We start from the raw sequence: 11,870 nt of genomic DNA on the forward strand, positions 1-11,870 counted from the left end.
CCCAAACCAAAAGCAAAAAGACACTCAGGAGAACCTTTTAAAAAAATTTAGTGGAGACCCGTTGCATTTAGCAGTTCATATTTCCAGTCTTTACACTTCTAAATGGTGGAGACACCTCCCCAAATATAATCTCACAGAATTTATTTCCTAATCACCAGATGGAATGCTTATTGTAGTTTCCCTAAGGTTTCTGGTGGAAGTCAGCTCCTTGCCCTTTCGTTGCTTAAGTACTAATAGCAGCGTCCTGACCAATTTGGCTAATTGTATTATTTTAGATATCTAAACTTCTCAGATTTTTCAACTCTTGCCTGAACGTGCTGAGCATTGCCACTTTGTCTAGTTATATGGTAATTGTATTCCGTCCAGGGTTGGCTGCCTGCCCGTGCTGAAGGAGTCTCTGGGTTTGTATCCGTGGATGTGTTTTCTGTAGAAGGTGCAACCTCTCGGATAACCTTGTGCTTTTTATGTACCGTATTTCATTACACTTTTGATTTGCAAAGACATCTTGAATGTCTAGAATTTTATTGAAGGTTTCTGGTGAAGTTAAATGAAAAGTTCCTGGTTTACAATCATTCTTTATTTTAACACAATTTTTTTCTTTCTGCATAGCTGTCTTCTCCATTTGCTATCTAAGGATGTCTAGACCTTTGGGCACTTGTTATTTTTATCAAACTAAATCAGAATAGTTCAGTGGAATAGAATGTTTTGTATAATCTGTATATCGTCTAAAAATGATGCAGTCTGCCATTGCATCCTCGATTTTGCGTTTGTTTTTATATACTGAAATTTTGCATGCACTTTTGGTTTAACGTAAAATTCCACTGCTTATCTGAACAGCTGTCATATTATTGGAAATAAAAGCTCAGTTCAGATCTTTCTGTTGCTTTAAAATCCAGTTCTCTACACTATTGTTTCAAGTGTTTGCCATGTTTGTGTGCTCAGGATGTGCCCGGTGAGCCACCCATACGTATGTAGTATGCGAACTAAAAGCAGTGAAGCTTCCTAGGCAGATTTCTTTCTACTGACCTGTTTGTTGTTTAGCAGATGCAGAGGAGGAGTATATTGATTGAGCAGCAAGAAGGCTGAATTGATCTGATAGTGAAGTGATGCATTTTTTGCTGAGAGGGAGATTTTTCTGATGGGGAAGGAACAAATTGACTTATTGGCTAATTGAAGGCGAGAATTGACTGGGAGAGGCAGTGAGAATTTGATGAATGTTAACTGTAGGAAAGAAGGGGTTTTCACATATATGCACAAATATTTATTTCTTTCCTCATTTATCTGCCTTTTACTTCATGTATAATGGGGATGGGTGGCTTCGCTTTGACTCTCTTTGGCACACTGCTCTCTCTTTGGATTTCTGCAAGATGAGTAGGCCTGGTGTTGTGTGAAACTTTTTCTCTTTTTAAATACGACTGGAAACATTCCCGCATTAAAGTCTGCAAAAGTTTGTCACTGTTTTTTTTCTAAAGTTGTGGCTTGAGCTTCAGTTTACTGAGTCTGCCAGTAAATGTTCTTTGTCACTTTGTCACAGCTGCGATTGCCTAATCCAGGGATGGATCTCAATGCACGTTAGGCACCAAACTCCCAATGAAATCAATATTGAATTAATACTTTTATCTTTAAATAATCTTCCAGGTTTCACTAGGCAACTCTTTGTATTGGTAGGACCAGAACTGCTTCCATAAGAATGGTCATTCTCTTTAACCCTTTGGAGAAGGGACCTTGATTTGTTCTATTTGGCTGGTACAACAGCGGTCTCACCTGTGGCAAGGGCTTCTAAGGGCTACAGTGATAAAAAACCAATTAAAATAGTAAAAGTAAAACCAACAATAGTAATACTAGTAGTAATAAATAGTTACCTATTGGTGCCACATAAATATTAATTACTCCAATGCTTAATTTAATTTCTAATTAATTTAGAATTAATTTCCTAATTTCTGTCTGGATGAGGTTGTCGTAATCTTTCTGTGGCACCTTTAGGAAACCAGAAGTGTTTTCATTCCCATTTTACAGAAACAGCATAGAAGGCCTCAAAATCCTGTCTTCTGAGGACTCTAACTCTTAGAGCGACCTCAAGGAAGTTTCTGCCCTCTCCTTGGGAAAACTGTGTTTTTAATGGGGTTAGGGAAGGAGCCTATTTGGGGAATTTTCCGTGTTGTGGGATGGCAAATGGCAAACTCCCCAGGGATCTGCGTGGTTATTGGAGCTCGGTGTTGTAATGTTACAGTAATTTCCCTCTTGCAATGACATTACCCTGGGGACTGTGGGGAAAAGGAATGCTATGGGCCGCTTTGACTCGCGAAGAAGCTGTGTCTGTCCCTCGCTCCCCTTGTACCCTTCCAGTCTGCTCAGATATGCCACGGCCTTATTTTTGTCACTGACAGATAAGATTCAGCTGCATTTACAGCAGGGATGTTGCAGAAGTGAGCTCTGCGAAGAAATAATATTAGAATTTTTAAACTCCCAAGGGGAGGAGGAAGAACCTTTAATTATCAAATAATAGGCTTAGCCCATAAACTGCCCATAAAAAAAAAATAAAAAAAATCGCCATGCACTGTGAAGGAAATGGATAAGGAAAAAGTCTTCAAATAATTTACATACAAGAAAGAATTCTTGGGTGTGGATGAGGGGTTGCATTATTTTGAAATGCATTTAGTATTTTAAAAAACAGGAAGAGTTTCACCCAAAGTCACTCGTCTCAGGCAGTCACACTTACACCTGTATGTTGTTGAAGCAACACCAGGGGGAGGTGAAGTGGGGGGAAGGTATTTAGGGAAGTTTGTGCAGCTGGAAAAGATCTTTAAATTTGAATTCTTAATGGAAAACTTATGAACACGCCAGAGCTGAACAAATATTTCACCGTGAATAATTTATATGACAATACTACTAATAATAGCAGGCTGCTGCAATTCTATGACACGGCTAGCACAGTTTGGCTGACAGAGGGAGGAGAGGTGTCACCGTCACACGATAGCTCTTGCTCTGTCTTGCACTGCCTGGGATTTCACCTTGGACTGAGCCAATCCATCATCCTGCTAAAGAAAAAAATAATGGCTGGGTTTCTCCATAAAACAAAAGAGTGTGATTGAAGGCTGTTGTACTCCGTTTTCCTCCCTAATAATTTACAAGTTTTCCCTTGTAGAAAGTGGAACCTTAGAAAGTTTCTTCCAAAAATCAAAAGCTCGCTCACAGATTGACTGTTAAATGTGCACTGTGCGTTTGTCAGGGATGCTCTAAGTGTTACTGCAGCTGACAGAATACAAGCAGGAGCTGACAGCTTCACTCCAGTTACAGCTGATTAAAGGCTGCAGGGGCCTGGGGGCCCCATCGCAAAAAGAGGACCACTGCAAATTCACCAGAGCACTTTCCAGTCTGCATGTTTTACATCGGCTGGCACGGAGTATTCTAGATACCGCACTCGGTAATCGACTTCTGCCTCCAGTTTTGGAGTGTTTGATAACAGAAACAGACCAGAAGTTAAAAATGCAAATGAGAGTTACCTTACATTATATAAGGTACATTAGGTACCACAAATGGCAGAGTAAATTTGCGTGGCGTTTGCCACGTAAATGGCATTGCGTGAGGCGTTAAGCCTCAGTGTACGCTTTAGAGCCATTTGTGGCTCTAAGGCTTGACTCAAAGCTTGAAGTTGAGTCCTCTCCCAGCCTTCTCCCTGTTTCCATACCAAGGGTGTACTTTGAGTCCTCGTAGGCTGAACACGCTGGCTGTGAAGTTTGGGAGCTCTTCCCTGGATGCTGTAACCAAGGCCAAGGTGTTCAAGTATAGCTAGGGATCCAGCATGACCTAACCAGAACCATTAGAAAAAGAAATCTCAGTATCAAAGAGTGCTTGGTGCTGTCTGGAAACAAGAGAGCGAGCACATCTCCTGCTTTTCTGAATGTTCTCATTTATAACTTCCAGCTGCTACCAGGTGTGTGGCGCTTGTGTACACTGCGCATACCTTGCGCCTTAGCCTACACCGAGTGAAAGTCTAATTGGGGGAATCTCTTTCTCTCAGTTCTGTCCCAGGTCAATTTTACACAATGAGTATTTTTTCGTCCCTTCACTAATGCAAGGAGAACATCCCAAAGAAATATCCCCTCCCAAACATCAATAATAAAATATGACTTTTTCTTTTCCCCTCAAGTTTTACTGAAATCATTAGAGAATTTTCCTTGTATTATTTCTATCGGGAGCTTTCTATTAAGCAAAACAACCACATTTCCCTCTTCTGCCCTAAATTTCAGTCTTGCTTTATTAGCACCAGAGGCCAGATTCTCAAAACTGCTGATTAAAAAAATCCATGCAATCTTTAGAACAATTTGGCAAGGTACTTTTTTAAAACACTTGAAAATAAATCACAGCTTGTGGCTTAAAAATCAGAACTGCAGGCATAAAATATAGTAAGTCAAGTAATAGACATTTGTTAGCATTTTTTTTTACATTAATCCATTAATATATTTTTAGAATTGCTAAATATTTAAAGCTCCAGACTGAGAGCTATTCCTAGGGTGATTTCTTTGCTTAAGTTGAGCTCAGGTAATGCTTTTGATCTCCATTTTCATTCACCTCACTGGAAATTAGTTTTTCGAAAATGGGTGTTTGTTGAGAGGAAGATCCACAAGATGTGCCCCCAAAATACAAGGAATTAAAATAATATATCTGTCCTGATCCCTTAATGATGGGAATTTGTTTATAATTAATTTAGACAAACTGTTCAACAGTGTACCAGTATATCAACAGAACCTTTTCATAGTCTGAATCTTCTTGTGTTGATTTTTAAAAGGCAGCCAGTAGGACCTGAGGGCTTTTAGACTGCAGAATTTAAGGAATTTGACGATTTCCTCCTACTGAGAAACAAGAACCCTATATAGGCATATTTCAGTAAGTAGGTATGTATGTGAATGGACGTATGTATCTGCATATATATTTTTATATACATATTTATTTTATTATACATATACATGTATATATAAGCTCATGTCTATAAAAAATATATACGAGGAATACAAACATGCATACACGTATATACACTTCCCTTGCCTCCTTTTCTCCCAGTCTTCTTTGAGACTGTTTTTATTTGTTTTAAATCACTTTTTGGCTCAATTAAAGCTCTATTGGACCCGTTAAATCCTGCCTTTGATGGTATTTCAGACTTATTTTAAATTAGAGATAATATAAAAAACAATAGCAATAACAGGAGAATATAATTTCCATTACTGGAATAGTTTATCAATTTTTTAAAATACAAAATAAGAGATATAAATTAGAATCCATGCATCAAAAAATGAGCTCACTCCAGAAGGGACGCACTGATGTTTTGACTAGGATTTGGACTGCCAAAAAAAGAGAGGATGAAGTGACTGGAAAAAAGAGAGCTTAGGAAAGCAAATGTGCTCTGCAGAAGTAGTTCAGTTTGCATAATTTATTTTAAATATGGATCCTCTCTGGTGTGTGAGCGCTCCCTCCCTCGCTCCCCTCCCCACCCCTTTTCTTTTAAAAATAGGAATTTCTGTGCTGCTTGCGTTCCAATATTCCAGTTCAAACAGGGTGCCTGGCAGTAGCTCGGCACCTGTGTACTTCACTACTTACTGCTGATGAGCCTTGCTTGCCGGTAATCTAGATTTATGGTAAGTCTACCCTTTCCCTTCATCTGCAAGGTCCGGGGACATTCGGGTAGCCAATCTGCCCTTAAATACGTCTCTGAGGAAATGGTGCTAATTAGTATTGGAATTTACAGCCTTCCATTTTATTGACTTGTCCTACTTTCTTCGATAATTAACTAATGAGTAAAGTAATGAGCTATGTTAGTCAGTCATGATGTTCAATTAAACAGCAAATCAATTATTGAAAATAGTTTCGGACAGCTCTTGTGTCGTCACAGAGAGTGTGTGTGTGTGTGTCTGTGCGTGCACACGTGTTTCGAACACGTGCCCTAGATGTGGCAGCGTCCCTCCCCAGAGAGTACCTGGTCATGGGGGGGACTCTGTGATCACGGCCAAACGTGACCAGTGGTCCCTTTGCCCCCGTTGTCCACCCTCTGCTCAGCTCCCCTCAACGTTGCCCTGGCGCTGCGCCTTGCCCAGCTGAGCTTCGGTGCAGGACGTCCCCAAAGCCTGAGAAAGATGAAATTGATGTACTGGGGGTTTTTAAGGCCAGGCTGGATGGGGCTTTGAGCAACCTGATCTAGTGGGAGATGTCCCTGCCCATGGCAGGGGAGTTGGAACTAGATGATCTTTAAGGTCCCTTCCAACCCTGACAATTCTATGATTCTATGAAAATAGAGACCACTTTTTGTAATGGGGGGGGCTCCAGAGGGTTGACACAACACAGGCCTGCCTGTTCACTGCTGTGACCCCTCTTGCCTCTTTTCTTGGCACGTGCAATCTTTTCCACCAGTGAGCATGGCCACCTGCCCCTGCGCTCAGCCGGGTAGCACCAGAGCAGCAAGGACTAATGCACAAGTATGAGTCCTCAAAGCCCTACCGGTCTTCTGGCCACAGCAATACCCAGAAGCAACAAGAGAGGATGGCAGGGAGTTAAGAATATTTTCCCAGAGGGCTTTTCATACCAGCCTGAGCTGCAATTGTCCATGGGAAGAGGCTTCCAGGACTCATGTCACGAGTTCTCTGCACCATGCCCATGTGGTGAGGTGGCACCAAACCTGGGGGACACGGCATGTACAGTACACTCTTATGTGGCCACTGGCAGGTCAGGTCACGGTTTGACAGGGCAAAGCAGTGACTCTGGGCCCAGCCTCAGTCCTCACAGCACAGGTGGCTTCATTCGGTGTGGGACGAGCAAAGCTCTCTTTCATCAGGTTGAGAAATAGACATTCATGATCTCCCTAATGTTTTGAGTGCGATTTTGCCTCGGAAATGGGAAGGGCAGTTTCAGCAAAGAAAGCGGCAGCGTGTACCGTCATTCAGTAGCTTGCCGGCTCTTCGGGTTTAATTCCTCCTTCATTTGAACTTTTTACCCTTCCCATTTCCTTCAGGTCTTTCGCTTCCTCCTGCCTGCCGCACTAGCTGATAGCGCTTCTCTGCCTGCTACGAATAACCGTGCGTGCTTCCAGCCTCACCCTGCCGGTGACACCCAGGTTGTTGCGTTTGTTCTTACTTTTAGTTCTGGTTTTGGTGTCAGAGCATACCACAGCAAACCTGTCCTGAAAACCCAGCAGTCCCAGAACAACTTTTACTGTCCTACGCTTTACTCATAGAAGTTTTGACTTGCCCTGTCAAAAGACCACTTAGCTGTGGGCAGCAGCAGTTTTTAGACACGGCAGTAATATTGCATTAAGCCGTTTGACGGTTTCAAAAGGCAATGAAAACATAAAAGTTATTTGATGGCAAATTTGGGCTGGGCTTAAAATTTTAACCTAACGTTAACAGATGTGCTAAACCAGAAATAACACTGCTACTGTGCTCTCGCGGTTCTGTTCGAGTAGCAAAGTGGCACAAATAGTGCCGCACTGTGCTCATAGGCTCTGTAGTCATACGAATGTGCCCTATAATTATTCATTATTAATAACAGTCATCACATGAAGATTTTTTTTTTTTTTCCAAAGGTAGCGAGCATGCAGAAAGCTTTCCCCCCCGCCTACCAAATTCAGAAGGAAAAGCAGGCCAGTGAGCAAGGTGCGTAAATACAGAGAGAGGAGCCTGAATATGTTGGCCTTAACCATCCAATTGAATAGCGATTCATTAGAGAAACAACAAGCCAAAACAAATCAAAGACAGTTCAAAAAAGGCAACATAAAGTTTCATTTCCAAACAGTTTTAATTCACTGTTTCATTTCCAAACAGTTTTAATTCACTGTTTGTGCTCTTTACTGAGAATATGCAAGGAACACAAACATTCCCATATGAATTAAATTACAATTTACATATGAATTACATTAGAAATATGAGCTACACTAAAGAGATAATTAGTGCTGTCCTGGGTTATGTGAGCGCAAACAAAATTAAATAAGAACGATTTCAAAGCCAAGTTTTGCTTTGCCTTTTCAACTAAGCTGGTTTAATCAGTGATAATGACTGAAATAAATCCACTATATATAAAACAACGCACAATGTATCATACTGTGTGAAATGCCATTACTAAGTCCCATGCCTTGGTAAATCACGCAGTCAAACAGGAGTACGATGTCACCGATACGATGCCACAGATAATTTGCCACCGCTGGGTGCCCAGCGCTGGAGGGGGTGGTCCCTGAGGCTTGTAAGGAAGCCGGACCCACAGTGGGCCAGCGATGCTGCGCTGCTCCAGAGAGAGTAACGGGGAGGGAGGGGGGAAGAAGGCTGTGGGAGTGTGTGTCGGGGATTTTTTTTAAACCGTACATATGAATGAGAAAGAGCTGCCACAGAAAAAAACCACCCGTGCTAACAGCGAGCAATGAGAGGGAGGGGAGCTGGAGAAGCGGGGGCAGCGGAGGGGGAGGCGGGGGAGCGAGGGGAAAGTGAGAAGGATAAAAATACCAAGCAGAAGCAGACTACCTGTGCATCAGTGCCTCAGCCCCTAAATAGAGCTATGGTTTATGACTGCCTCGCCTAATGAGCTAAACTCTGGTGACCATAAAACTGAAATATAATTATGACATTAAAGATGCCTATATTTGAACTTAATTATTAATTAATTTAATGAGAGAATAGGAGGCTGTAAAATTGCTAATTAAACGGCTCTGTAAAACTGCAGACGGCAGAGGATTTACCAAATGATGAATCCCACAACAGTATTTGGGCTATATCAATATTCTATTAATATACAGTATGCCAGAGGTACTGGCTAGTACGCTACTCACAGTTAAGCCGATGTGACAGGCATACAGAGTGAAAGAAAATGAAGGACATAAAATTCCAGATGACAGCAACCTTGAAGACGGTCTCTGCCCCCCACCTCTGTGGCAGTTTCTGAAATCAGTTAAATAAACTCAGAAATGCAGGATAAAAATCAATCTTACCATCGCAAATGTGAATAAATTGGCTTGAAGGGAACGACCCACCTATGGTCTTAGGCAGCGCGGTGTTGCGTCGCTCTCCGCTCGCGTGCGGGAATGGTCAGAGCTAATCTGGACTTAAGTGCAACAGAACGGGAGGGATGCAGCGTGAGTGAGCGTGTGTGTGTGTGTGTGTGTGGTGCGTGTGTGCTCGCATGTGGAAGAGGAGCCGAGTGAGAGCAAAAAATAACCGTCCCCGTGTGATTAGTGAAATTAAACTCAAGCGAACCTTCAGGGGCTGAATTTGAACCTACGGGGGACAATTTTAGAGCTTCCCACACTGCACTATCAGCATGCGAGGAATTTCGCTGTAACTGTTTGAATGGCAATGCCATTTGGATGACATTCGTTTAAAAATACAGAGGAGGAGTGCAGGAAAATGTTTTCTTTTAGCATTGAACCTCATTCAAGGAATGTCGAAAGAAAATGCATGGGGGTGTCTCGCCCTGCACGTGTCTAAATGTCAATCATGATTAATTACTGGGATAAAAGCAAAAGGAAAAATTTAAGTATCCCTTTATAGTTTTCTAGGAAAGAATGAAATACCACCGGGCAGTGTAACAGAAAAAAAACGGTCATATCATGTTAAATGTAGGAGGTATGTTTTAATACTTGCATGAATCCTTAGAACTGTTGCTTTTTACAGCTGCCACGTGGCATAGATTTTCCTTTACACATTTTGTTTGTTAAATGCCCTGTTGACAGCAGCAAGAAGGACAATTTGACAAGAAAGACCAAAGATATAATATCAAGAAAATAGGGTTAGAGGACACTCATCCCCCCACTCTAAGGAAAACTATACAGTCATTACAGTAACCTCTCCCATTTCTGGAAAATGGATGGAGGTTCTTGACGCTAAAAACAGGAGTTGTATTCCCGAGTCCTTTGTGACTTCTGGAGAAAGTACATAAACATTTAGTGCCTGAGTTTCTTCTTTCTAAGCTAGGAATAACAGCAGTGTCTTGCCCATTATCATTCGTGTTTCGGATCACTGAATGGAAGCTTGCAAGTAATTTCTGAGGAAGTGATGTCTAGAAGTTGCTTTTTATTGACTGGTTTGGGACAAGACTTTAGAAAGTGTTACTTCTTGTTTTGTTTTTGTTTTTAGTGTCCACCTTGGGACATACGAACAAGGTAATTTTGAGGACCTGTGAGCTTCATATGGTGGTCTTGTTTAGCTTATCTCAAATACTAACATAGTTTGCAGTCTCTTGGTACTCAGAAACTGCACTGGTGGGTTTTGTATGAGAATCTGCAGCTGAAGAGCTGCTGCTTTAAAAAGTCTTGATCCCAATTTAGAAAACTACTCTGGCTGGTTTCTATCTTATAATATGTGCAATTAATAAATATGAAAGCTTCTATGCATTTATTATCATTGTATCATGCCCTGCAGTTTTATAGATCCAATTCCTCAAAAAGTGACTTTTACCAGAAATAAAACCAGACAGATTTTGTCTATTGTGCGACCAGCTATCAAGCCTGCTCCTTGACTGGAAGCTTTTGTGAGATCTAAACTGTCTTTCGCTTGCTCAGGTTTCAATCCCAGCAAGACAAAGAGTGAGTTAAAAGTTGGAGCTGGTGGGTTTCTAATAAAAAGTAAATGCCAAATGACTGATCACCACCACATTGCAGGTTACACATTAAAGCATCAAAGAAATTGCCTCTGTCTCCCCCAGAGCTACCACATGGTGAACTTTATTACCGGTAGGTCGCAGTCCTTGCTAGAGGAATTCAACCTGCAGCAGAGTGGCTGGCTTGAAAGAGAAGAGAAAGAAGGGGAGAAAATCTGGGGATGCTCTTATCTCCAAACTTACCTTGATGCAGCCATTGCAGGCAGTTCCCTATGAGAAAGAAATATTTGAGAAAGGGTAAATATTGGTGAGAGTTATTGTCAAACCAAAAGGCTGTTGTTTTCTGTGATACTTACTCCCCTTCAGTTATGAGGAGATGATGGGCAGGGACCTCCTCATTGCAAGGAGCATGAGAGGTCCAGCCGACAGCTCTGAACCTGAAGTTCACGGTCATCTTCATAAGGCTGGTCACTGCAGATCCTGGGAGAAAATTATTTTGCTACTTTTCTTTGCTATGAGGCTGGTCACTCTCACCTGACTGTGATCATAGGGATGAGCGGGGCTGGCATCTCTCTGGGTACCAGCAGCTGTGGTAGAAGTGCTGCTCCCAGCCTTGTGTCACTTATCGCCCCAAAGTGGTTCGCAAACTACTAGTAGCAACTTGGCTAACACTTATATACATCTCAGTTTACAAACCTCTGTGGCTGCACATTCCATAAACATTATGGGTAAAATCCAGCAGTGGCCCAGAGCTAAACCATACAGTTGACAGTAGTCTGATGTAGTTGCTAAGCCACTTTCTATGATGCTTGAAAAGTCATGGCAGTCAGGTGAAGTCGCCAGTGACTGGAAAAAGGGAAACATTGCACCCATTCTTAAAAGGGGTAGAAAGGAGGACCCTGGGAACTACTGTCCTGTCAACCTCCCCTCTGTGCCTGAGAAGATCATGGAACAGATCCTCCTAGAAGCTATGCTAAGGCGCATGGAGGACAGGGAGGTGATTTGAAGCAGACAGCATGACTTCACCAAGGGCAAGTCCTGCCTGACCAACCTAGTGGCCTTCTATGATGGAGTGATTACATCAGTGGACAAGGGAAGAGCTACAGATGTCATCTATCTGAACTTCTGTAAGGCCTTTGACATGGTCCCCCACAACATCTTTCTCTCTCAATTGGAGAGAGAGGGATTTGATGGGTGGACTGTTCAGTGGATGAGGAATTGGTTGGATGGTTGCATCCAGAGGGTAGTGGTCAATGGCTCAATGTCCAGATGGAGATTGGTGACAAGTGGTATCCCTCAGG

At 42.1% G+C, this 11,870-nt stretch overlaps 1 long non-coding RNA gene across 1 annotated transcript in view; it reads right to left on the minus strand.

The window, feature by feature from the left end:
* LOC134511642 (uncharacterized) overlaps positions 1-9,190 on the minus strand; it is a 32,718-nt gene extending 23,528 nt beyond the window's left edge. Inside the window, exons 1-2 of the long non-coding RNA XR_010069934.1 lie at positions 9,005-9,190; positions 8,804-8,912 (exon numbers count right to left, since the gene is read on the minus strand). This is a non-coding gene — a long non-coding RNA (uncharacterized LOC134511642). The remainder of the gene's footprint in view (positions 1-8,803; positions 8,913-9,004) is intronic.
* Between the last annotated feature and the right edge of the window lie 2,680 nt (positions 9,191-11,870).

Source organism: Chroicocephalus ridibundus, chromosome 2 (assembly GCF_963924245.1).
Source record: "Chroicocephalus ridibundus chromosome 2, bChrRid1.1, whole genome shotgun sequence".
Lineage (NCBI taxonomy): Eukaryota > Metazoa > Chordata > Aves > Charadriiformes > Laridae > Chroicocephalus > Chroicocephalus ridibundus.